Source organism: Zalophus californianus, chromosome 4, assembly GCF_009762305.2.
Source record: "Zalophus californianus isolate mZalCal1 chromosome 4, mZalCal1.pri.v2, whole genome shotgun sequence".
In the NCBI taxonomy this organism is placed as follows: domain Eukaryota; kingdom Metazoa; phylum Chordata; class Mammalia; order Carnivora; family Otariidae; genus Zalophus; species Zalophus californianus.
Genome location: NC_045598.1, coordinates 82298811 through 82326416, shown reverse-complemented (window position 1 = coordinate 82326416; position 27606 = coordinate 82298811). Strand labels below are relative to the sequence as shown.

Here is a 27606-nt window from a genome sequence, read left to right as displayed (position 1 = left end):
CCTCTGATCCCAGATATGAGGACTTGTAGCCAGCTATCTTAAAACACAAGGGGCTACAACCTACTCTGGAATGTGTTGGCTAAAAAAACAGATATCTGATCAGGTTTTAGCTAATCCTAGAATGGGAAAAAAATAATTAAAAAGTTTGTTTTTGCAGCAGAGGGTGCCGTGGAGAGGATGAGAGAGCTAGAGAAATCAGTGACCTCACTAAGGTAAAGGTGGAAGGGTGTTGAGGTCAACAAAGCAGGGGCGTATGGTTGAGAAATACAAAAATATTTAGAATGTAGATCTGATGAGACTTTGTGGCTTAGCTTCAGTAACTCATAACCCTGATTTAATCTGTGCTACTCTGTTTAAAACCTTTTAAAGTATCCTTACCCTTTTTGAATAAATTCTAACTTATTTGTGTGCCCAACTAGACAGTAAATTCCATGAGAGTAGGAGGATTGCTATTTTGCCCTTGTTTGTATTCTTAGGCTCACTGTAGTATTAGCATATAGTAGGTGCTCAATAATTATTTGTTGAATTCTTGATAAAGATAAAGATAAGAAGGAGAATCAGTAAGGGAAGTCAAATGTTTTTATTTTGAATATTTGGATATACATTAATATAGGGAGAGAAAAAAAGGATTAAGGAAGAGTAGGTTTTCAGATCAATTTGAGATAGCTACAGCAAACTCATATGTAAATTTGCAATAAGGAGAGGAAAAATATAATTCTACAACTCAGGAAAAATACTGGGGGTTGATCTGCACATTTGGGACTTGTTAAGTATTTTGATTTTTGTAGCCATAGGAAAGGATGTGATTTCCAAGAATAGGACATCAAATCAGAAAGGAGGAGAGTTAACCAGATGCCTAAGAAAATATTGGGCTTAGGAAAATGTGTGTCACAAAGAAACATATTTTGAGATTTAAAAATTATAAATAACTTTCTCCAACAGAGTAAGCTGGAACTGTAAAATGGTGTGCCTGAGAAGAGAAGGGTGGGTGGCATTCCTGGGCAGTGTTCTGTGGCTCCTGGAGATATCTAGAGCAGTAGTGCCCAGTGGAACTTTCTGTGAACTGGAGTAGAACTGTTTAGTAGAAATATTCTATGTGCTTTTTAGTGTGATTGCCACTGGCCATCCATGGCTACTAGGCACCTGAATTATGGCTACTGTAACTGAAGAACTAAATATTTGATTTTACTTAACTTTTATTAATCTAAATGTAAATAGTTGTATGCAGTTAGAGGCTATGATTTGGACAGCATCAGCCTACAGGGATATGTTTGAGTTGCTAACATGACGTTCATCCATCTCTCACTAATGGGATTCTCATCAGTGGAGTGAGTGGCTAGGGTAAGGCCAAACCATGTTCACACACATCACACGTATACATCATACACTGGGTCTCTCAAAAAATGAAGAGTAAAAGGTAGATTTGTAACATAGTAACGGTTGTAAAACCAAAATTAACAAAAATGACGTGATATGGAGGAGGTAAGTGACTATTATTCTCTTGGAGTATTAACAATAACGCTCTAGGAATTAATAAAAGAATTTAGTAATGTGGTCAGATTTAAGATAAAGATGGAAACTTCTGAAGTTTTCTATGTATTACCCATAACTAGTTGGTGGTTGCGATGGACAATCCTTGAATTTATTATATTTTAAGGTACCCCAAATCATTGAGGATATGTTGAATCACTCAGAAGGTGGTATAAGAGGCGGTTGTTTTGTTATTTGGAAAAAAGAAATCACTTTATATTTTCACCTCACAGATGCTAAAGGATGTTTCATGTATATTAAAGAGCTAAATGAAATAAATGAACAGCCAAAGTCCACTAGATATGGAAGTGACTATTTTTTTTTTTTTTGAGATTTGGATGTGGAAAGAGATGAAAAGCTAAAAAGTAGCTGAAGAAATCATTAAGCTTTGCATTAAAAAGCTTCTGTATGTGGAAAGAAATCATGAAATTAAAAGACAACAGCAGGGTACTATATTGCTGTGTGTTTAAGAGATTCAAAAGATTAGGAGCTCAGTGGATAATTGGCAAAGTATGATTAAGAAATCTTTGAAAATATTCAACTGTAACAGCCAACAAAATATAACTTATATAAAAAGTGTATTAATTTATTGATTACTGACGTTACTGCAGTTCAGTGGGGAGATTTTTGAGCCCTAGCAATGGAATGGCAAGACACCCATTTCTCATTCTTGCACCTCAAGAAGAGTGGAAATGATTGCTGCATTTAAGGAAAGGATTGCACCAATAAGTACGAAGAGCCTTAAAACTAACATACCCTTTCCATATTAATTTAACTTCCTGAAATAGATTATGCAGAAGACTTAAAAATTATGGACAACCTGAATCTGTTTCTCAAATTATTAGAATATAACAGCAAACAAATTGAATAGAACCTAGTCATCTACTATTAAGGAAATAAGGAGATGAGTACTATATATACAATACATATGACTTATATTTATATATACATGCATATGATTTTATATTTATATATAGATATATAAACTTAAATATATTTAGAAAATATATATTTAACATGTATGATATTTTACACACACACATAATGGTAAATTGTGGCATATTTAATTCTATCTGGATATTAAAATGATCTTCACCACAGTGTTTTTTAGTAACACACGAATCCTCACATTAAAACGTTCACTGAAAAATGCCAGGAAACAAAATTGCATGTAGAACATTATCCCCACTGAATATAAAGAATGAAGAGAAAGAAGATGAAATTAAAATATAGTAAAATAGCTATTATATCTAGGTGATGGGCGAACAGATACTTTTTTCAGGCTTATAATTTTCTGTTCTAAATTTTCTATAATGGAAGCATGTTATGAATGATTTGAAAAATAATGAAGTAAGAAATGGAGAAATGGAAAGAATAAAATATGAATACTAGGATAAGTGGTAAAAATCAGATTTTAGACTCCCAACGGTGATTTTAGATAAATTTTTTTAGTCTTACTTTTTTGTAAACTAGGATTAAAAACTCAATAGGCTTGATATGAAAAACAACAATAATGTAGGAGAGGATGCTTTGTAATTTATGAAACATTAATAAGCATTTAATGGTGTTATAGTGATTATTTAAAAGAATTTACATATGTCATACATAATGGAATTGACTGGAAAACTTCGGTGTAGCCTTAGAATGTAGAATAACCAGAGGGAATATTTCTTGTCTAACTTAAACAGAGTTTACTGTAGTTCCATAGCTGTGTAGAAATATTGTACAAGATTTCTAAACATGATGACATAAGAAAAAAACATTTTAAATACAGGAAGAAAATGCATCTCTGCGTTAAATCTTTACTGTATGATACTAGTGAATTTAGAGGTAAAATTCACAACTTCTTTTTGTCATATTTTCTCCTTATCGCTACCAGTTCAACCTTCTTATCATGCCAAAGTGATTTGATTTCTGTATTATCATATTTTGCACCTGTCTTAGACCCTGTAATAAATTCTAAACGTCAAGGGTTAACGTGGAACCTTTTTAACATTGTGTCTCTCTGTCCCCCTTTCAGTTCCAGAGGCAATAGTGGGATATGTTTAGTACATATATGAAATTGGAAGGTAATTCAATTGAATAACTTGAGAAAAGGGAGTGTCAAATTCTGAAAAAGAAATGGTACATATAGTTCGTTAAGAACAAAAGATAAAAATGTAATATGAAAGTTTTAGACAATGCTGTAAATTAATACATAAAAATATAGATTGGTCAGATTTATGGTTATACATCTATGGCAACAATATAAATTACATTTTTGGAATATGAACATTACTAATTAGGGATTAGTATTTTAATTGCAGAGCCAAACTCATTCAGTGACACCTGTTATATTTAGATTATTATTATGGAGATGAACTTCCAGGACATACATGAAATTTATTCCTCCTTTTTGCTTGGCTTTGTCACGTGTTAGGAATTCTGTCACTAGATGGTGATGTTGAGTTGCACAGTTTATGTTTCTGGCTTTTTTTCTGGTGTGTGTAATAGTAATTGTAGGTGTGCCATAAACACAGCCATTTTATACAGGGTTAAACAAAGTATAACTATATAGGCTTGCAAAATAGTTTTAAGAGATACAACACATTCTAAATATTATTTAAGTCAAAAGGTTAACATTGCTTTAATGTGCTTGTTTCTTTACTTTAGACTCATTAGACTTTGAGAGATGGAAGAAATACAAATAACAATCTAAACTTTTCATTAAAGACTCAGGTCTTAAGGAGAGATTCAGAGACATTTAAAAGAGGTATTTTCCACTTATTCTCTTCTAGACGTGTTAGTCTAAAAAGTACATCTTTAATTTCACTTCTCTGTTAATATCCAGTGGTCATGGTCATGGGACTGTTTACCAACTGATCTAAGTGTTGTGTTACTCCTGGTACCTAGCTGCTTATTGTTATAATAAAGTTTTAGTTATATTAAGATTGCATCCCTTCCTAAACATAATGGATAAACTACACTGGTATTTCTTTAAGTGGTAGTTCTACATGAACTGGAGTAAAAACTGTTTCTATGTAGTTTTATCTATCTGAATAAGACTTGAAGATAAGAATATTAACATTATCCTACTTAATCTTATTTTTGTAGGTAAATTTGTGTGTATGCATATGTTATATATGTGTAAATGTGTATGGTTGTATTTATGTACTTTCTATCTCTATCTCTCTCTCTGTCTAAATCTTCCCTTCCCGGTCAAGGAAATATTGCAGTATGATAGTATTTTGAATTTGGAGATCCTGTGTTTTTTAGACATATCTATTAGGATTACAAGGACTTATGTACAAGAGGATTCAATGAAATTCTTTTTTAATAGTAAAAAAAGGAAAAGGGGAGGAGAAGACAACCTAAATATTTATGAAGAGTGAGTTGGATAATTTAAAAAATGAATGTAAGGCATGAAGAAATTTGAAATGTCATTGAAGTAAAATATAAGATGAGAAAGTATTAACAAAATACTTCTAGTAAAATCATCAGATTGTTAAATAGTATGGAAAGTAAATACATTTTTTTTCAAAAATCTGGATGTGTTATATAATGCCGTCAATGATTACAGATGCCTTAACATTTAATACATATTCTTTTGCTTTCAAAGTTTTCAAAAATAAACATTATAATCATAAATACCATGTATATGTGTGTATCTGTGTTTGTTTTTTAACTATATGAAAAGTTTGACCAGTGAGATTAGATTCAGAAGCAATGTGTTAGTTTTCTATTTTAATCAGATTTCTTGATCCTTCATAATTATATTTCTCCAAGTCTTCTTTCACTAAAGGGATCAGCAGGTATCTCTCTAGAAAATTGCCCCCCACCCCCGCCAAGTCAGCAAATTACAAGAGTATCCTCTTCTATGCAGAGGAGAATATTTTGTCTTTATTGTTTCTTTTATAAAGAGGCACATATTCCACCATGCCCACACTAGGTTCCTGCATTTGGTCATCTAACATATGCGTGTGGTGACCGAGCTGAATATCTTAAGATTTTGTGGAATCTAGACACAAAATTGTGCTATCACTTTTTCTAGATAATGATGATATGACTACTCTAATAAATAGTACTGGAATACAGCTTAGAAAATGTAGGTTAGGTATTAGGGAAATGATTAATTACCTAAAAATATACGAAATTAATTGCATTTGATTATATATTCTATGTAATTAAGTTTATGCAATTTGTGTGATATGAATATATGTATATATACATACACATATTTGACACACGTATACATATGGGTATACACAAACATATTTTTGGTATCATCTGTTTACAGTATAAATTACAAATGTTACTTTCATTCACTCCAGGGGTGAATGAAAGCAAGATTTGTCATTTAATTTTGGATGGACCAAAGATATTTTAATTTTTCACTATTCATGGGAAATAGGAGAAAAGTTCTATATTAATTCTCAGTAATGTTTATTAATAAAATTAAATATATGCTTAGCATTAATACTTCTGAATTATTTATGGATTTGGTAGTGATTGGTATATATGAATTTGGAACTATGTTGATTTACAAATCTTTTTCTCTACTTTGAATTTTAATTAGAACTTGAATATGAGAAATATTGATCATATACTTATCAGTGATAAATTTTTTGAAACAGCACAGATGAAATCAGGCATAGGTTAATTTAATTATATATTTATAAAATTCATTATCATATTCATTAGTCTAAACATTTGTTCATTTAACCTGGTGCCTACTATGTACTAGACACTATTTAAAAGGAGTATTTATAGAAGTATTTAAAAGGAGTATTTAAAATTGTAACTACCATTTTATGACAACTCAGTAACTTTAGAGTGATAAAGCCAGAAAAGAAAATATGAATCATTGGTAAAGTGGATGTTTATATTTAAAACAACAAATTAACAGCAGTATACATAAGTAGAATTTAGCCATGCTAACAAAAAAAATTGCATTTTCCCCTTAGTAGCTTAAGACTGTGTATTAAAGACTAGAAAGGAAGGGATACAGCTTTTGTTTTGCTACCAAGGAAAAGTGCAGAGCTAAGTCTTAGTCTAGAATGCTTATCATTTTAGATACAGACTTTGAATGAGCAGCTAATAGCTAAAATTATTTAGGAGATAAAAATTGGTACTGTGAGGATTAGCTTTAATTTTAAGTATCCATAATTGAAGTGCCACATTATGATTTTAATGTTATGATAATCTTGTTAACAAGCTGTTGTGTATATACTATCATATTTTAATGTAGTTGCAAAGCTTAAGTAAACCATAAAGTAAATTGCTTTTTGAATCAGGCTTTTACAAGTGGAAAATTAGTGGTTTACATGTTTTGAATACATATTTTGTAATTATGCTTGGCATTTTCTACAACTTAAGAAGAATAATAGAATGAGTTTATAGATAATACATTATTGTTCATAACACATTGGCATCTTTTGTTATTGCCCCTTCTAATTAGCTTGGGTTTATTCCACATGTACTATAAAATAATAACTGATTGTATTTCTTTTTCTGTAATAGTCTTCTCTTCTGGAAGATATACATTGTAGTTTAGTTATGCTATTTCTCAATTATCAGCACATTAACTTTTAACAGAAAATTAATACCTTTTCTTATCTAGTATTTGTACAGGTTATTAGGATATATACTGAATTACATCCATTGGGAGTGTTTGGGTTTATTAATCTTTGGGGAAGGAAAAAAGTGTATTATTCTGATAATTGGTGAAGATAGTAAGTTAGACTTTTTTCTGACTTTGTTACTTCAGTTGACAAATACAAAGCATGGCAACTTGATAGTCTAAAACAGAAATAAGCACACTTTTGGGGCACCTGGGTGGCTCAGTCGGTTAAGCCTCTGACTCTTGGTTTCAGCTCAGGTCATGATCTCAGGGTCCTGGGATGGAGCCCCACGGCAGGCTCTGCGCTCAGCGGGGGTTCTGCTTGAGATTTCTCTCTTCCTCTCCCTCTGCCCCTCCCCCCTGCTCATGCTCTCCTTCTCTCAAAGAAATAAACAAAATATTTTTTTTTAAAGAAGAAGCAAACTTCTACATAAACATCCATATAGTAAATACTTTCCACTTTCTGGCACACACAGTCTCTGTTGTTGTTATTCAGTTATGCTGATGTAGTGCAAAACCAGACACATAGACAATATGTGAACTAATATGTGTGGCTGCGTTGGTGTGGCTGTGTTCTAATAAAATGTTATAGAAACGAGCAGCCAGGTGGATTTATCCCATGGGTCATAGTTTATTGGCCTCTGGTTAAGAGCAGACTTGACATAAATCAATTAAAATAAATTTCAGGTGCGCCTGGGTGGCTCTGTCAGTTAAGTGTCTGCCTTTGGCTCAGGTCATGATCTCAGGGTCCTGGGATCGAGCCCCGCCTTGGGCTCCCTGCCCAGCAGGAGTCTGCTTCTCCCTCTCTCTGCTCATGCTCTCTCTCTCAAAAAAATAAATAAAATCTTAAAATAAATAAATAAAATAAATTTCAAAAAATAATTTGGTAAATATGTTAACGAATTTGTGATTGTCTCTGATAGACTAATACTGAAAAATAGTACGAAGCTCTTCCAATTTTATTAACAAAGATGACTATAGAACATTTACTGAGTGTCATTATTTCCCAGTTTCTGGGCTATTCCTTGAAATTGAAGAAGTTGTACTTCCTAGATTACTCATTCAAGTAAATAAGCATAATTCACAGATAAACCTCCAATTGCAATTGTAAAATCACCAATACGCAACCAATATGAGGTCTTGGTGTCAGTGCCACTGAATCAATTAAAATTAATTTGTTATGTTTATGGTTTAGAGTTAAAATGTGGACTAACCACTGAAGAACCATCTACATTATGAAACAGTATAATGTTACTCTTCATTTTGGCACTAGTTTGCCACAATGTGGTACCTGTAAAAATACAACACTGTGATATGTTAGTTTGTTAATTATTCTGATAAATGTGTGAAGAATCATGGCATCTACTAAAGTTACCATACATGATATCTGATATTGATTGGAAATATTGTGATGTGTTCCATGAGCCATTATTTTAACTCCTTTATAAAGTTTTATACCCATGGAACCATCGAAGGAACTTCCTTCATTTCAAAAATTTAACCAATCTATAGATCTGTGAATTATAAATAATTGATTTACTTCTAGTCCACAAAGAAGTTTTTTTAGTATTAAATGAGATGCCATATGGGATACTCTGAGGTCTTTTTAAAAAATGCTCTTGATGTTTAAAGTTCAATCATCCAAATGTTTTCCAAGAACCTTCTAAGAAAATTAGTTTAATTTAGTACATTTCCTAACTTTTAGCCTTATAGTTCTCTCGCATTTTAAGGGCCATTATTTTGGAATGCAAATAGAAGAAATAATAGTCATTTTATTTTGAAATCTTCCATAATATCAACTTTCATCAAGTTTTAGTGAAAATGAGTGTTTTGTCATTGGACTCCAGAAGTAATACTTTTAATGGATATCAGTGCTGTTTACAGACCAGTCATCTTGCCAATATACTTCCTCTATCTTTCAAGAGACTTTGGAAAAATCTTTTTATTTTCATTATTATTTTTTAAGATGGGAAAGAAAAATGATTTACAATAAGGTTAAATTACTTACTGGTATTATATTTGTCATTGTCATATTTTCCCCCCATATTTCATTTTTCCTTCATCCCCTTAGAAGTTATTTATAATTTCATATTCTGTGAGAGAATATTGCTTGAGACATTTCTCACCCAGGGGTAAGAATTGTGTTGAAATTTAAACAGTTTGGATGAAAAAGCTGTTTTGGAGATCAGATTTTTTCTTTTTAAAAGAGCGAAACAAGTATAAGATTTTTTTCAATGCAAAGAAAACCTTACTGGGTTTGACACATAATTATAATTAAATGACTATGAATAAAATATATTAATAATTTATTTTTTTCTTTTTCAGTTTTTATTTAAATTCCAGTTAGTTAACATACAGTGTAATATTAGTTGCAGGTGTAGAATTTAGTGATTCATCACTTACATACAATACCCAGTGCTCATCACAAGTGCACTCCTTAATACCCATCACCCATTTATCCTATGCACCCACCCATCCCTCCTCTGGCAACCCTCAGTTTATCCTTTATAGTTAACAGTTTGTCTTATGGTTTGCCACATGGCTTGAAAAAAAGAGAGAGAGGCAAACAACAAATAATTTAAAAAACATTAGATGCCAGTTTGAACCAGTCACTACCATTAATTAAAATCTGAGAATCATTCCTTGAGTTGGGTCATTCCATTAAAATGAAAGTCTACTATTATTTGTTATTAGTATAAAACTTATACTGCAATTCATATTTATTCAAGATTATTCTGCCCATCTGAAATCTTTAAAGAATTGATGTTCTTTCAGTATGTCTACCAAAAATCTGCATGATTTTAAGGGTCATAACAAATATATTTGTCACAGAATTTTTCTATAGATGATGTAGTTATTTCAAAAAGGTATCATGTCTATATTGATTCTAATAAATGCTATTTGTAACCTATAACTGTGAGCAAACTAGGATTTTCTAGATATAACTAAATTATTACATGCCTCTTATTATATTTTTATTATTTATATTATTTTATCATTTTGTCTGATTATATATAACAACAAATGCAGTTCAAATGTGATGATACATGGAACCTTGAATGCATACTGGAATCATCTTGGGGAGGATAGGACTTTTTAAAGTATTTAAAATAGGTATAGCAGTATGCCTTAAAAAAGTATACCTTAAAAAGCAGTATACCTTACCCATACCATCCCCAATACCTAAGCCAAACTCCAGACTAATTAAATGAAATGGTGTGTGTGTGTGGTGGGGGGAGACTATAGTTAGTATCAGTATTTTTAAAGCATCCCAAGTAATTCCAGAATGGAGCCAAGGTTGAGGACCACACTTCCATTTGGCCTCCATGAAGGCTATTCTACACAAAGCAGCCAGAAACATCTTATTAATTTATCAAATCATGTTTCTTCTTCACTCCAAACCCCTCAGTGACTTCCTACCTCTCACTTGGAGCAAAAGGGAAAATTCCAACAATGCCCTATATAATCTGGATCCTCTCCACTGTCGCCTCGACTTTATATTTTATGACTCAGTTTCTCACTTACTTTCAGCCACAGTGGCCTAAATACTTAGAAATTAAACAATACATTTCAAAATAACCATGGAACAGAGAAGAAATCATAGGGATATTTAAAAAAGTATTTGGAGCTGGGGCGCCTGGGTGGCTCAGTCATTAAGCATCTGCCTTCGGCTCAGGTCATGATCCCAGGGTCCTGGGATCGAGCCCCGCATCGGGGTCCCTGCTCAGCGGGAAGCCTGCTTCTCCCTCTCCCACTCCCCCTGCTTGTGTTCCCTCTCTTGCTGTGTCTCTCTCTGTCAAATAAATAAATAAAATCTTTAAAAAAAAGTATTTGGAGCTGAATAATAATGAAAATAAAACATCAAAATTTTATAGATGTAATTAAAGCATAATTTAGAGGAAAGTTTACAGCCACTTTGGACAGTAGTTTTACAGTTTATTGTAAAAACTAACTGTCCTTGCCATTTTTACCATAATTGAAAAATGATTATGGATATATGTCATTATTTTAAGTAATAAAAAGATTTAAAAAACCCAAATTAAAAAAAAAATGTTTTGCCTAATAGGATCAGGAATAAGGTGAGGCAGTATACCGTTAACATTCCATTTCAGTACCTTACTAGAATCCTAGCTAATGCAATAAGATAATGAAAAGAAATAAAAGGTATACTGGTTGGGAAAGGAGAAATAGAACTGTATTTGTTTACAGATGATATGATTGTTTATGTAGAAAATCTGACAAAATGATGAAAAAACCCCATTGGAATTAATAAGGAATTTATATCAAGGTTGTAAGAGAAAAGTTAATACACAAAAGTCATTTTTCCTAATATCAGCAATGAGCAATTGGAATTTGAAACAAAAAATAGCATTTACATTAGCATCCAAGAAAATGAAATATGTATATATAAATCTAGCAAAGTATGTACAAGATCCATAGGGAGAAAACTATGAAACTCTAATGAATGAAATAGAAGGATGAAAGGAAGGTAGAAAGGAAGGAAAGAGATATCCCATGTTCCTAGATAGGAAGACTCTATTGTTCATCTGTCAGTTCTTTCCAACTTTATCTTCATATTCAACAGAATCTGAATCAAAATCCCAGCAAGATATTTTTGGTTATCGGCAAACTGATTCTACAATTAACATGGACAGGTAAAAGACTCAGAATAGGCAATACAGTATTGAAGGAGAATGAAATCGGAGGACTGACACTACCCTACTTTAAGACATTCTATAAAGCTCAGTAATCAAGATGGTATATTGGCTAAAGAATAGACAAATCAATGGAACAGAACAGATTGTTCAGATATAGGCGCATGCAAATATACTCCACTGATCTTTGACACAGGAGCAAAGACAATACAATAGAGAAGGGATAATCTTTCAAGAAATAGGGCTGGAACAATGACTTCCACATGCAAAAAAAAAAAAAAAAGAAAAGAAAAGAAAAATCTTAACAGACCTTACCCCTTTCACAAAAATTAACTCAAAATGGATGGTAGACTTAAATGTAAATTGCAAAACTAGAAAATTCCCAGAAGACAACATAAGAGAAAACCTGCATGATCTTGAGTTAGCAATGACTTTTAGGTACAATATCAAGGCATGGTTCATGAAAGAAAGATTGATAATCTGCACCTTATTAAAATTAAAAAAACTTCTGCTCTTTGAAAGACACTGCAACAGAATGAGAAGACAAGCCACATTTATTAGGAAAAAAAGAACTTTTAAAAGACAGATTTGATAAAGGACTGTTACAAAATATACAATGAACTATTAAAACTCCATGATAAGAAAACAACCTGATTAGAAAAAGGGCAAAAGATCTGAATATATAACTCACCAAAGAAGATACACAGATGGACAATAAGCATGTGGAAATATGCTCAATATCATACATAACTAAGGAGTGGCAAATTAATATAGTGAGATGCCATTATACCTGTTAGAATACATATGTTTCAGAAAGTGAAAACACTGACACCACCAAATGCTGACAAAGAGGTGGAACAAGAGGATCTCTCATTCATTGCTGATGAGACTGCAAAATAGTACAGCCACTTGGGAGATAGTTTGGCAGTTTCTTACAAAACCAAACATATTCTTACCATATGATTCAGCAATTGCACTCAATATTTACCCAAATGAATTGAAAACCTCCTCATGAAGACCTGCACCTGGGTGTTTATTGTAGCCTTATTCATACTTGCAAACGTTGGAAGGAACCAAGATGTTCTTCAGTAGATGAATAGATAAATAAACTGTAGTATATACAGACAATGGCATATTATTCAGCACTAAAAAGAAATTAGTTATTATACCATGCAAAAACAGAGGTAACTTAAATGTGTGTTATTAAATGAAAGAAGCCCATCTGAAGACTACATAGTATATAATTCCAACTACTTGACATTCTTGAAAAGGCAAAACTATAGAGATAGTAAGAAGATCAGGAGTTGCCAGGGGTTTGGGAGGAAGGGTGAATTTGTGGAGCACAGGGATTTTAGGGCAGAGAAATTGTTCTCTGATACTATAATGGCGGTTACATGTCTTTATACATTTATACATTTGTCAGAATTCATAAAATGTAAAACATATTACCCTTATGTAAACTTTGGACTTGGGGTGATAAAAATGTGTCAATCTTTTGAAGGTTGACTTTTATCCAGCATATGATTTATTTTTGGTGAATGTTTCATGTGGACGTGGCAGGAATATTTATTCTGCAGTTGTTGGGTGTAGTGTCCTATAAATATCAATTAAAGGCTGTTGATGATGTTATCTAGATCTTAAATATCTGTGCTGATTTTTATTTATTTTAGTATTTATTTTTTCTGAGAGGAGGTTATTAACACCTTCAACAATGATTGGAGATTTCTCCATTTTCTCCTTTTGGTTCTAACACTTTTCATTTCATTCTCATCTACCCCTCCCCCACTTTTCTGTCTGCTTTTACAATCTTTCAGCCCTACTCTTTAAGCCTCCTGCACACCATTAGAATTCTGCATATGTTCAGTAAGGAAACAGACATGTATATGTCTTCTTAAGTTTCCAATTATAATGTCTCTTTCTTCATCCCAATAATCATTAAAAGTTTTGCTGACTTCTCCTCAGCTCATCTTGAGAATGTTCTCCCCTCTCAGGAACTTTAGTTTGTGTAGTTTTCTTTGCTTTCTCAGATCTCCAATGCCTCTCCTTGTGGTTTATTTGGCTTTTTCTAGTTTTTGGCAATGGGAGCATTGATTGGCTTCCTGTGACCTACTACATTCTGCCTAGAAGTTGAGGTCTCCATTTGTCTACTTTAACACATTGTTATGGTAATGAGTTATATCCTGAGTAAATATAAGCAATTACATGTCATTATAACTTTAAAGAAAAACAAATCTCTTTTTCTATAATTTATTTTTTGTTTTGTTCCTTTCAAGCAGAATATTGAATCCACTTCCCCCATCATTTTTTCTAAAATATAGGCACATAAGAAGTTTTCATCCCTGGTTCTCTTCTCACTGCTTTCATGCCTTTAGTGATATAATCTACTTCTTTTGCCTTTATCCACAGTCTGTATATTAGTGTCTCCTAAGTCTGTATTATCTGCCATATCACTCTCTTGAACCCCAGAGCCATGGTTCTAAGGCTTATTTGAGCTTTTGAATGTTCATCAGGAACCTCAAACTCAACTGATCAAAACCAAAATTTATTTGCTTTACTTTTCAACTGGCTCCTACAGTCCCAGGGTTCTAATTTTGGCTCTGTCACTAGGACTGTCTGTAATTCTTAGTAATCTCCTTAACCTCCATGAACGTTATTTTTCAAAACACTTTTCAATTTATATTTCATTTAAATGAATCAAAATAGAACAAGGTCATTGCTTGTTTTAAGACAATATTTTATTAAGTGTCTAATTAGTATTTATCTTTTTTTCAAAACAAAAATAGTGTATGTTCAGGTTACCTCAAATGCAAGTGAAATAATTCACTACTTTGAAAAGAATTAATTGGTCAAGTTAAACAAGGAACAATTAAGGATAACTTGGTCCTGTCAACTCAATTCAATGCTCAGAAGTATAGGTTTAAAAATCCCAAGAGATAAAGCAAAATTAGTTTTAATTGAGCCTTTTATATGACCACTTAAGCACTTACTTTTCCTAAAGTATCTGTTTTTACAACTGAAATATGCGACCTGTTGTCTTCTAATTTCTTTAATTCCCTCTTTTCTCAGGAGAGAGTTCTGTATCATTAAGTATGCTATACCTGGGTGAATCCAGTCAAATGACTTAGACTTTGGTGTAGGAAAATAAATATCAGTGAGATTCTTTAGGGATAGATAATGTCAAAGATACATTTAGCATGCGTCTAATTAACGTTTTATGAAATAAATGCATGTTAAAACCTTACAAATAGTGAGTTTTAGGACATCATACAATAGGATATAATTTGCAAAATTATGCTTAATTTCTTTCCATTTTTTGTTATTGTAGTATTCACAATTGTGCCTATTCCTAAAGAAATTGTAAGTGTTTTTATGTGAAACAAAATCTTTTGGTATCCTTATAAGCTGATCCTCAGTTAATCCTGATAATACTTAAGGAACAGGTGTTACTTGTATGAAGCTCCGGATTGGATATTATATCCCATTATATATACTCCCCCCTCAAAGATGTCTGCATTACCTGAAAATTAAGATTAAGAAAAATGACATTTAATATTAACAAATTTTCTTTTTCTAAATAAAATGTAATAAGACTTTTCATTACTCACTAGAAATGAAATTTTACTGCTACTTAGCGTAATTGTTCATAAAGCTACCCCAGCTTAAAAAGCATTTGAATGAATTTTATTACTTCAGTGACAAAATAACTTCATTGAAAGTTATTTTCACTTTAAAGATAGTCTTAACATGTGGCATCCAGGGAGAAATGGGGTGGAGTTTTCAAGTATTTTCTAAAGATTACTTTTAATTCTTCAATGAAGATATTAGCACTTTCATAAAGGTGTTTTTTTAAATGTTGACAAGATTAACCATGGAATACATGATAATATATAAGCAGTGTCAAAAATAACCCTAAATGACCATCTCCATGTATAAATTTCAAAAGCTACTTTGTATAGAAGACTTTGTTTTTAAGACATGTTTTATTTAATAATCAAAAGGAAAAAACAACTTGCTAATCTTTAAATAGTAAGATACTATGCTGCTATCATTTAAAACATGCTGTGAATTGTGTAAGACTGTTGAATCACAGACCTGTACCTCTGAAACAAATAATATATTATATGTTAAAAAATAAATAAATAAAATAAAAAATTCAAAAAAGGCACATTTTTTCCCTAGAATGCTTTCCATCTCTCTGTTTTTGGGTAGTTTTATAGATATTTGTATATGAGTATGTGAGCCCATATTTCCATTGTCAAAAATATAAATTCAATCATGTTATTAGGAACAGTTGCCATCATTATAAGTAATTATAAAACACCTTTTTGATTAATGTCTTTTAAGGGTTTTTTGGTCATACTATTTAGCCTTAATATAAAATAATAATTCAGAAATTCTTATGTTGTCTATAAAGGAAGAGCATGAAAGAAGATTATTATAGTAACTCAGTGATATATTATAAAGAAGAGTATTTCCTGTAGGGTAGTCCAATTACAAAATAGTAAAACAGGAACAAAACACAATAAAGTATTTTTTCTATTTGTTTCAGTAAGTTTAGCACAGCAGGAACTGTGACATTCCTCCTGACTGGTGTGTCAAATCTGCAGTTTGAAATGTAACTGCAAATGGGAGTTATTTTAAAGACATCAAATATAAACTAATAACCTTAGCCATATAAATGAGATAATTATACAGCATTTAATATATTTAATTGCTTTTATTATAATTTCATACCTTTGGTTTGAGAAAATAATGGTTTTATTTGAAAAGGTTAATAAACTTGTATGTTGAAGACATATAAGAACAAAACTTTGAATCATTTAAATGCTGCTTTTACCTGTATCAGTTTTTTTTGCAGATTTCTATTTACTTGACTGTCTTGATGAGCCAGTTCAGTTCAGTTTGAGGAAAGAATGTTACTGGTGGTATAAATTAAACAACAACAACAACAAACATACCAAAAATTGATATAGGATCCAGTAGAATTTTTGAAAAATAACCGGAAATCATTTCAGGGTCACACCTGGGACTCTAGCATAAGAGGAAAAACATGTTCATTATATGGGTTTGTAGAAATTTAAGACATACATATTTTTAATGCTAAGAGGTCTAGGTTTCAGAAGTGTCAGCCAAGGCAAGAAGGATAAGTAGGAGAGCTCAGACAACTACACCAGACTTTTTCCAGTTCCAAAAGTCAGGGTGTCAGAAAGTGAGTCTTGAAATAATATACCCGGGATTTTTGATAACAGAAATTTCTGAGGGAACATACGTGGGACGTCCAAAGGACAAATGTACTTTGAGTAGTAGAAATTGCTTCTGACTCAGTGGTGCCTTGTCTATTTCTTTTACAAGTCCAGAGTTCTTACTGAAGTGGTAATGGCCCTCCACCTATGTGAGAGCATGTTTGATGGTTCCTGGTAGCATGACACAGTTGTACAGTCTGTAAATGGGGAGGCTAAAATGGTTCAGACAGAAACTTCTAGTCTTGCCCTCTGACATCTTGGTGGTTCTTATTCAGGCAGAAGAAAGATTTGTCTTAATTAAGGCTTATGCTCATATGTTCATAATTAAATAGTTTTAAGAGCCTGAAAGAACTCACTAAGAGCCAACTGACAGAATTGTGCTGTATCCAACTTCAAATTTATCTGGAGTGTGTTTCACTGCCAAGCTTTTGGAATGTGTAGTCTGAACAGTGTGACTCCATGCCTTTACCTCCCAGTCATACCTCAACCCACCACAATCTGGCTTCCTTGCATCTCTTTTTCTGTGAGGCATAGTGCCCTTCACAAAGTAAAAGCTCAGTTGACATATTGATGTATTTTGATTTAATTTATTTTGTTATCTATCATTTATATCCTGCTTCTAAAATAAATTAAAAAATGGATCTGCTTGCTTGAGGATAAGACACTACTAGTCAAATAATAAAATAAATCATATTTATCACTTATTGCAAAGTAAACAATTAAGAAGAGGAGTCAGAAAATTAAAAAAAAAAACTGCTAGGCAGTGGATAGTTACTGCACATGACTGAAAATTCAATAAGAGAGAGTGGAGGCAAACCATAAAAACAGTTTCACAGAACACAAGGAAAAAGGAAATAAAAGAGACAGTGTCCTTTGCATTTGCTGTTCCCTTTCCCTGTATATTGCCTGTATATTGGCATGACTTGCTTCTTCTCTTGCAAACGTTACCTTCCTAGAGAGGTCTTCCTTGGCAGCTATCTAAAAGTAACCCCACTTACATCATCATCATTTCTTGTCCATCTTTCCTTTTTTTTTTCCTGAGAACTCATAACTAATTTACTATATATGTTTCTTGTTTATAATCTTTAATGTATCTCCCTCAATAGAATAAAGCTCTGTGAGGGCAGAAAGTTGTGTGTGTGTTTGTTCACTGTGTATCCCTAGCATGGAGAACTGTTCCTGGGACATGACAAATGCTTAGTAAGCACTTGTTGAATGAGTGAATGAGTGAGTGGATGAATAGATTTAATAATTATATTTGACACATCGCCCAAAGATAAAGACAAAAGTGGGCTCTGGTGTGGAAATCTGAGAATGCTGGACAAATTAGATAGGTATGGAGATGTGGTTGAAGGCCTGGAAATGAGTGAAATGAAACAAAGAAAAGACCACAGTAAAATTTTAAAGAACTCCAAAATTTAACAATCATTTATGGCACCTGGGTGGCTCAGTTGCTTAAGTGTCTGCTTTCAGCTCAGGTCATGATCCCAGAGTCCTGAGATGGAGCCCCTCATTAGGCTTCTGCTCAGCAGGAAGCCTGCTTCTCCCTCTCCCTCTGCCTGCTGCTCTCCCTGCGTGTGCTCTCTCTCGCTCTCTGTTAAATAAATAAAATCTAAAACAAACAAACCCAAAACCAAGAACAACAACAACAAAAATAAAACCAATCATTTAGGAAAAGAGTGGGAAAACTCAAATAAAAACAGTGGTCACTGGAGAATGTCAAATAGGCATAAGAAAATAGATTTTTTAAATTTAATTATAATTAATATACAGTTATATTAGTTTTAGGTGCACATTATAATATTATGATTCAACAATTCTATACATTTCTTAGTGCTAAGAGTGCTCTTAATCCCCTTCATCTATTTCATCCATCCCCTTACCTGCCATTCTATTTAAAAATAGAATGTTTTTAAAGTGAAAGGAACAATTTTTAAGATGGAGAGTAGCCGACTTTATTGAACGCTTCTGAAAGATCAAATAAGAGGAGATCTGAATAAATATTCTCTGGAATGAATGGCATGGACATAGTTAGTGACATGAGCCATATCCATGGAAAAATAGGAGCTGAAGCTAGATTGGAACAGACAGGTGGGATGTATGAATAAGTTAATGGACAGGTAGGAAATGGGGACAGTCAGTTCAGACAACAAACTTCTTTTGACTTTCTGGCTATGCACAGGAGGAAGAAGATGTAGGCTTCAGGGAGCAATGTTATCAGATTGGAGTAACCAAAAATAATTAGATGCTAATAAGGTAGTTCTAGGAAGTAAAAGAAGAGGTGAAAATTGAAAGCATGTGACTTTAGAGAAGGTAAAGGTGGAATCCAGCTCCATCTGTGGGGATTCCAGTTTGATAGGAAGAGGACCAGAAACACCATTGTGTTATAAGGCAAGAGAAAAGACAATGATCCATCTTTAGAAATAGCTTTAGAGAAATGGTAGCAGCACTGTTAGGGAACACCACCTAAAGGCTTTTATTTTGTCATAAAAATAGAAAGAAGGCAATCTACTGAAGATAAAGGAATGGAATAGGAATGGCTTGGAAATCAGAAGGAAAGATGAAAGTTTTAAATAGTTGCTCTGAAGAATGGAATAGTGGGAGATTGACTAAAGAAATGTGTTTCCTTGATGTGGAGTCATGAGAGCTCAGTTAATCAGTGACCCTGGCTATATCATGATGCTGGTTTTTTTGTATGTATGTATAGCTTTCTCTGTGAACATGGGTGTTTTCATCCAGAATATGAATTTTCTAAGAAAGGCATAATGAAAGAACTAAGTAATAAGGGGCTTCACATTTTTACAAAAGTTTTTTGAAATGATTTAAAATAGAGTTTGTCAAGTAAAAACAGGGACAAACAAAATGGATAAAGAAAAATTGGAGGAATCAATAGTAATAATAATAATAATTTATTGCTCACCAGATGCCAAGAACTCATCTAAATACTTAACATTTTTTTACTCACTTAATTCTTATGACAGTCCTATGATGTAGGTATTATTATTACTTAAATGTGAGATGTTATTCTTACACTAATTTTACAGTAAAGAGAATCATACCTAAGATTATACAGGTAATAAATAACATCAGCAATTCGAACCATTAGATAGTCTAGTTCTGGTGTCTTCAATTTAACCACTTTGGAACACAGAATATAACAGAGGTCTTGAAGAGCATGAAGACCAGTACTAATGGGGGGATTGTGCAAGCAAAATGGGAGGTTAAGAGATCCACACTGGAAGCATGGGATGTTTGAGTTAGTAAATTTAGAAGGAATACACTTTAGAGTGACAACAAGGTTCTAGTCTTGGCATGTGTACTTTTATTTTTTTTTTCTTGTTCTGCTCCAGTGGAAAAATTCTACCCTGCAGGTATGAAATACTTTATTCACATTTACTGAATATTATGATTCTTATGTATCATTTTTGAAACATAGGAGTTTTGATAAGTCATTGAGACCCTAGTAATTTGTTATGGATTTTTAAGAAACTGGATTAAAGTATACTCAGTGCAAACTCCATGGGAGAGCATCTTGAGGTAACAATCTGAAGAAATGGGTCAGACTGGGATAAAGACCAAAATCACAGAGTAGCAACACATGTTTATCTCACATTCTGACGGATCACATAGTTTGCGCTTCCCCTTTGTTATTTCAGATAACTAGCATGGACTTTCAGAAGGTGATTCTTTTTCTTTTTTTAGGATGAGATCTTATTCATGCATCTATCAATTTGCCTCTGGAAATTACTGTCATGTACTCAGTAACTTCCTTGAAAACTTGCTGATTGATTAAACAGATCAGGGCCACATTATATTGCAAGGCTAGGATAATCAGTAAAGTTTCCTAAGAAGCACTCAGGTTATTCAGATGTACAAACTTCATGGAAACCTGTTCTTAATTGATGAAATGTGCTTGACTAATCATTGTATACATCCTCTGTGCATCCATGTTGCTTTCCATGGGTGAGGGGAAGGTACCACTGTGGTAAAGGACATGGAGTTCCAGGCCTATCTTGACATGAGGGCAAGCTTGACATGTTTGAGGACTCTGAAAAGGGCAATATGGATGGAGCTTCATTGAGGAAGATGAGATCCGAGGCAAGACAGGGTCTGTTGGCCATGGAAAGAAGTATGAATTTCATATTAACAAAAATAAGCAAGTAGAGACTTACAATCTCTATCCTTTTTTATAGATAGAAAATTATGATTCAAAAATTTTAACAATTTGTAGATGGGAAGTCTCTTAAATGACAAAGCTGAAACTTATACTTTTCTCTGACAGCTAAGTATCCTTTTTTAAATATTTCCTCTATTTCCTGGTATATAATAAATAACTTAGCAAAGGTCTTTGAACATATTGTGAGCTACATGAAATGGCAGATGAAAAATTTAATCACTGAAGTATGTAAGTCTTAAGTACCTTGAATCTGTTTATTTAATAAATAATAACATGTTTATTGTGATCTCTTTTTTTTCAATACTATACAAATACTTTATATGGGTTATCTTACTTCTTTTTAATAACAATCCCATGAGGTAGGTATTATTATTATACCCATTTTATGTGTGAAGAGACTGAGATTCAAATGGGTTAAGAAACTTGTCCATGGTCATATACCAAGTAAGTGATAAATTCATAATAGCAGAAATATTTAACTATGTTTTTTATTGTCACAGAGAATTCTGTTAAATCAGGGTTTATTAGCCTAGTTTTTGGTTAGCCTATGTGTAGTTAGTAATTAAAATAAAATAAAATAAAATACCTTGTAATTCACATTCTCAGTGATATTTTCCAAGACAATTGCAGAGAGAATATCCAGAAATCTAAATTAGGAAAATAATCCTGGAGAAGTAGAAGTCAGAGCAGGGGACTCTAAATATAGGTTAGGACTATGTCCTTACTAGGAATATGCTCAAATAAGAATTTTGAAAAATACTTATTCAATTATTCAGCAAATATTTAAAGCCTACTATGTGCCAGGTACTTGGGAGATAAAAAGGATTGGTGGATAGGAGCCAGCTAAGATCAAGAGATACCTGGGTCTGATTTAACCCTTCTAAACTTGTCAGAACCTAGTAATCCCCGAGGTTAGTCATTTTGGTCGACAGGAATCTATGATATGCCAAATAAAACACCTTCTAGGGACGCCTGGGTGGCTCAGTTGGTTAAGCAGCTGCCTTTGGCTCAGGTCATGATCCCAGGGTCCTGGGACTGAGTCTTACATTGGGCTCCCTGCTCAGCGGGGAGCCTGCTTCTCCCTCTGCCTACTGCTCCCCCTGCTTCTGCTCTTTCTCTCTGACAAATAAATAAAATCTAAAAAAAAAAAAAGCCTTCTAGTAACTATTAACCTTGTATTGCATGTATAAGGAAAATATTACTCATCAGAAGCTTATCATAAATCTTAAGAGGCAGTCATTACTCTAGGTATGGTTTGATCATTTCAAAAAACAAAAATAGATGAAAAAAAAGACTTACTGAATTCCGAAGAGTTCATGTCTGGATTTTCTATCTGAAAAATACAAAATAGTGCCAGTCTTATGATGCTTGGTTTAGCATAGACGCATAAATATTAGCTAATCTAAACAGTATGTCCAGCCAATTTGTTATCATCCTGGAATGATGTTCAGCCTCGCTAGTTTCATGAAAGAAGAGGTGAGGAGGAGAAGCTGGCCTCTGCATCTAGGTTGTTTAACCATAGAAAGCCCAGGATCATGGCTTTTTTAAAAATGTACCCTTATAATTCAGGATTTCTTACAATGTCATATAGTTATGCTCTTCCACCTTAGTGTATGCTCTCTTGACTATTTCATGCTGAAAAAGAAAAAGTAGAAAGCTAAGCTACTATCCTTTTGGCCAAATGTTCAACTTTTCTTTCTGTGACTTTGAAGTTAGTAGATTGTAGATGTAACAGATTTTCCTTCTTAAATGAATTTCCGTAAACAAAATTGTTTTAAAAATATACCTGGCATCTTTGTTTATAGCTAAAGTTTGCCTAGCTGTCAACTACATGCATGGTTTTCACTGAAGCGTGTGTGTGTGTGTATGTGTGTGTGTGTGTGTGTGTGTGTGTCTTCTAATGGCATAGTAGTAATTTCAGGGGTGGAAGGAAAAAAGAGAGCAGAAGAAATGTATTAAATTTTCGTACTTTATCCTTGCATTTTTCTTTAAATATAAGAAGGCCCTGTTGCTAAATATAAGCTGGTAATTTGATCATTACTTGCTATTCATTTGAACTACTATAGTCAACAGATAATGGACAGTGAACAGAGAGAACTCTTTTGGTAAGCCATGTAGTTTTTCCAAGGGTGATTGCTATGCTATGTGTATTTAGATGGAAGCTTTTCCCTGTATAATCAGCTTGCTGCTGCCCATTTTACTGCCAAACATTCCTTCTCTGTGATAGCATAATACTGTTACCAAGGGAACAGCTTATGGCCGACACTTACAGTAGTGCCACAAATTAATTTCACAGTTATCAGGATATAGGACGATAACACTAACGTGGGCTACTGTGAAATTACCATTGTTCCCATGGAGTTACAGTGTAATTATTACTTTTATAGTAACTAAGCAAATAATTCATATTACTACTGCTGGATGTTTGTTTTCTGTTTCTCTGTCTCACCCTTTGTCCTTCCCCTTTCATTCCAATATTTCCCTCTTTTGTTGATTCAGAATCTCCCTGACACCTTTTTTCACAAGTTACAATATATTGGCATTAAGAAAGGATTACAGTGGCTTGAGGTGAGGACTTATCATTTATGTAAGTCATGTTCATAATTAGGATGTTTACTTACATCAAAAATATGTAAAGAGTAAAATATAGATTTTCATGGTATATTGAAAGGATATATTCAATTTTTGATGAATGTGGAATGAGAAATTACAATCTTATTTTCATAGAAAATTAGGCCCATATGAATAGAGGGATCCATTCAATATGATTAAAAGCGTTGAAGAAAAATGAATGCTGTCTAACTTCTTTAATTAGCTATGTAATTTGACACAAGCCAGACAACTTCCTTAAGCCTCAATACTTTCATCTATAAAATGGGGATAATAATCTCTACCTAATAGAATTGATATGTAGATTAAAAGAGATATGTGTGAGAGTGAGTTTTAATCTGTGCAGTGCAATAAAAGTTTTAAGATGTTACCATTATTGCCGTGTCTTTAATGGGAGCATCTGTTGATGAGATATTGTTCTTGTTAGTAGGACAAGTTTATAGGGAGACTTCAAAATAACAATAGTAACATAGGGAAGGATCAGTTTTTTATTATATTTTATTAGAATAAGAAATACCATTTCATTATATCTAGGGTAAAAGAAAGTAAGACATATCTTTATATCATAACAGTAATTTTTAATAATTCTTCAGAATTTTATACTATATTGAGCATCATGTATACGTGTTAAATAAAAGTTAAGCTTTGAAACATTGAATAATGACAGGAGTGTGTATAATATGCTCATTATTTAAAAAATGAAGAATGTATATGAAATTATAATTGTTTAGTGTGTCAAAAAGTGAAGTTGCTAAGATAAAGATAGAAGTATAGAAATGAAAGTCAAATTTATGTAGGAAAATTTCTTCTGATCATTTACTGTAATTTACAATATGGCCTTTATTTTTTATTCTACTTAATTTCCTTTAAAATATATTTTATATATGGTATTAGTAGGATACACATATGACTTAGAGTTAACATTTTTCATTAAATGTTTGGTAGTTGATTGTCTGTTATTCCAACACTATGAATTACACACCTCTAGCATTTTGAAAACTGATGCATGATAGAATAAAATAATTTGATAAAATTTGTTGTAGGTAGATACATTTGTTGAATGAATGAATGAATGATGATGAGTATGTAGTAAGCTGCCTCCAGGTGCTGAATATCTTTTTAGAGAAGATAAGGAAATTACAAATAGAAATTTTTTTCTACCCTGTATCTTTCTGCTAACCATTTTGAAGTTACCCAACACTGATAACTTACATAAAGAAGCTGAGTTTAACTAAGATTTCTGCTTATCTCATTAATCATTGTTTTCTTATATTGTTTTAATGACACATCGATAGTGAGACATTATGGAGGCCTAGTTTTATTATTGCTAAAGTGGAGATGCTGCTGAAGTGCTCTGAGAACTAGGTTAGGAAATGCTATATGTAAATCATTTGGCACAAGGAAGGTCTAATGCAATCTACAGAGATCAGTAGCTGTATTTTTCTCTTTTTTTCTCTCCGGGAGATGGTCTAAGTCATAGGACTAAATTGGTGTCGGGGAAGTACCTATGATTAAGGTCTTCTTACAGTATAGTCCTACTGGGTGTCTAATGGGCATACAATAAACAGTTGTTAATTGAAGTATCTTCACTTTATTCTGCATTGTGACTCTGCATAAGAGAGGTTTTGAACACTGTGCTTTCTCGAGTAACTGAGAATTGAGAAGGTTTTGGGTTTTTTATCTTTACCCATTTTTGACTCCTCTGTATTCCTATTTCTTTGTCTTTCCCCACAATTTAACAAAAAAGAAAGAACTAATAAAATATCGGTATAGCTAAGTATTCAAGTGCACAAATTTCAGTGATCAGAGTAGCTTTAGACAAGTCTGTAAAAATATTTTCCTCTTGTCCACAAATGTGGTATACTGATTGGGATGAATTAGCTTAGTCTATTCACTATCATTTAAATATTCTTTTTCTCAAAAGAAAGGGGATTTTGAAGTAGTAAAAAGAACCGTACCTGGAGCCAAATGATTTGTGTGCAGACCATGGATGTAGGTACTAGACTTAAGTGTGATTTTTCTGTAAGCTTTCTGCATTATCGCAAATGCAAATTTCTCACTACTTCAAAAATGTTTAGCACAGCTATCCTATAAATACATGCTAGACCATAAAATTGTTACAGTACTGCTAAAGCTATAGTCGCAAAAGCAGATTATTATGGTTTCCAAGTTAAGTAGAGGTTTCAGTGGTTTTAGTTTTATAAAAGATGTTTTCCCTCCCGAATCATAAAGTGAATCTAGCAGTTCTTAACTGGGGGAGTGGGCGTTATTATTCCTCAGGGGACATTTGGAAGTGTGAGGAAGCATTTTTGGTTGTCACAATAATGGGTTGATGCTTTGGCATTTAATAGGAGGGGATCAGAGATATTAGATACCCCACAAAAAGGAAGAGCTGTTCCTTATAAAATGTGAATGATGCCTCTTGAGAAATTGTGGGTATAACTGATCTATTGTATTGAATATTTACTTATATTATGTATTATACTCTTATTTAGACATACTTTGGATGAACCAACTGCCTATTTCCTGGCAGAATGTATAAACATTAATAAATAAGCTAAAATATATTTATAAAATATATTACCATAATATAAGTAGAAAGCTATTTTTTGATAGCAGCCTTTTACGAAAGCAAAGATGTGATAATTGTAGATGACATTAAATTTCTGTTGATTTTCTTCTTCTAATTGAATATTTTGAACTCAACAGACTGTCCTCTCTAGTAATTCTGCTTTTTCCAATTTAAGTGATCTTACATGAGCCTAGTCTTTTGAAGAATTCTAAAGAAGAGTAAAGAAAAGCTGTAAAGAGACTAATAAATACTATCCAAATGATAGGAGAACACGGAAAATAATCACACTGGTTTTCACTTTTCTACTGTATATTATCCACATTTTGCAGAAAAATAGAATGTATCCAGGCAATTTCTCTGAAACAAATGTCAAAAGAGTAAGAGAGCCATATAAATCACATTGTTGCAGAATATTCTGTGCCCTCCATGGAAACATTGTAAATTTTTTTTGTTTGAAATGCATAGATTCTGTGGAAAATCCATTCTCTCCAGGGTACCCTGATGCAGAATCCCTCTGGGCATTGTACCATCCCTTTCAATATGTTTAAGAAAGAACTTTCAGAGACAAAAAATGTTAGTATCATTGCTTTCCTTCTTATGCAAGAAGGGTGACCCTCCTCCAAGCACAGCAACTTTTCTGTGTAAAAACAGTATAATCGTGAAGTCGTCTGAGTCTAGTAGTGTCTATTTTGAGCCTCGATCAACTTTGAGACAGATTTATCACTTTTTCCATCACCAGAAAGAGTCACTGTTAGAAATTTTAGTTAGCAGTACAGAAATTACTGAAGATTTCCTGAGAGAAGTGGATGAAAGATTTACTGCATAGGTCCCAACTTCCTGTTAATGTAAATCCTCAGTAGCCTCGCCCCTTCTCTGAAGCTGCCCCCTACTCCCACACACATCCTCATATGTTGCCAATGTGGTTCTTCTCTGATCTTTGACTTGATTCTCTCCCTTGCAATCTGGAAGGCCTTCCTCCTTAATTTTTCAAAAACATCCCTCTCTGTGTCTATTAGAGATTTAAAGTGGTATATGCATTAATCATTTTATGTTAAAGCTTTCTTCCTTATAACTAGCTGAGATCAGCTGTACTCAAGAGACTGAGCATGTTGATTTGGGGAAATTTGGGGACATGGATTCCTTTGGGGTGTATTTGAGAAGACATATTTGTGTTATTCCTCATTTTGTTATTCAAATATTGCTTTTCTGGGGAATTGAGA

The 27606-nt window shown here is 32.9% G+C and overlaps 1 protein-coding gene and 1 long non-coding RNA gene across 4 annotated transcripts in view; one reads left to right on the top strand and one right to left on the bottom strand.

Moving 5' to 3' along the window:
- DPYD (dihydropyrimidine dehydrogenase) overlaps positions 1 to 27606 on the top strand; it is a 795521-nt gene that overhangs the window by 97720 nt on the left and 670195 nt on the right. The gene's annotated exons all lie outside the window — the stretch shown is intronic.
- On the bottom strand, positions 19952 to 23354 carry LOC113935846. Its single transcript, XR_003524137.1, has 4 exons — positions 23174 to 23354; positions 22504 to 22537; positions 21791 to 21870; positions 19952 to 21137 (listed from the first exon to the last, which is right to left on the bottom strand). It is a non-coding gene; the product is annotated as an uncharacterized LOC113935846 (long non-coding RNA).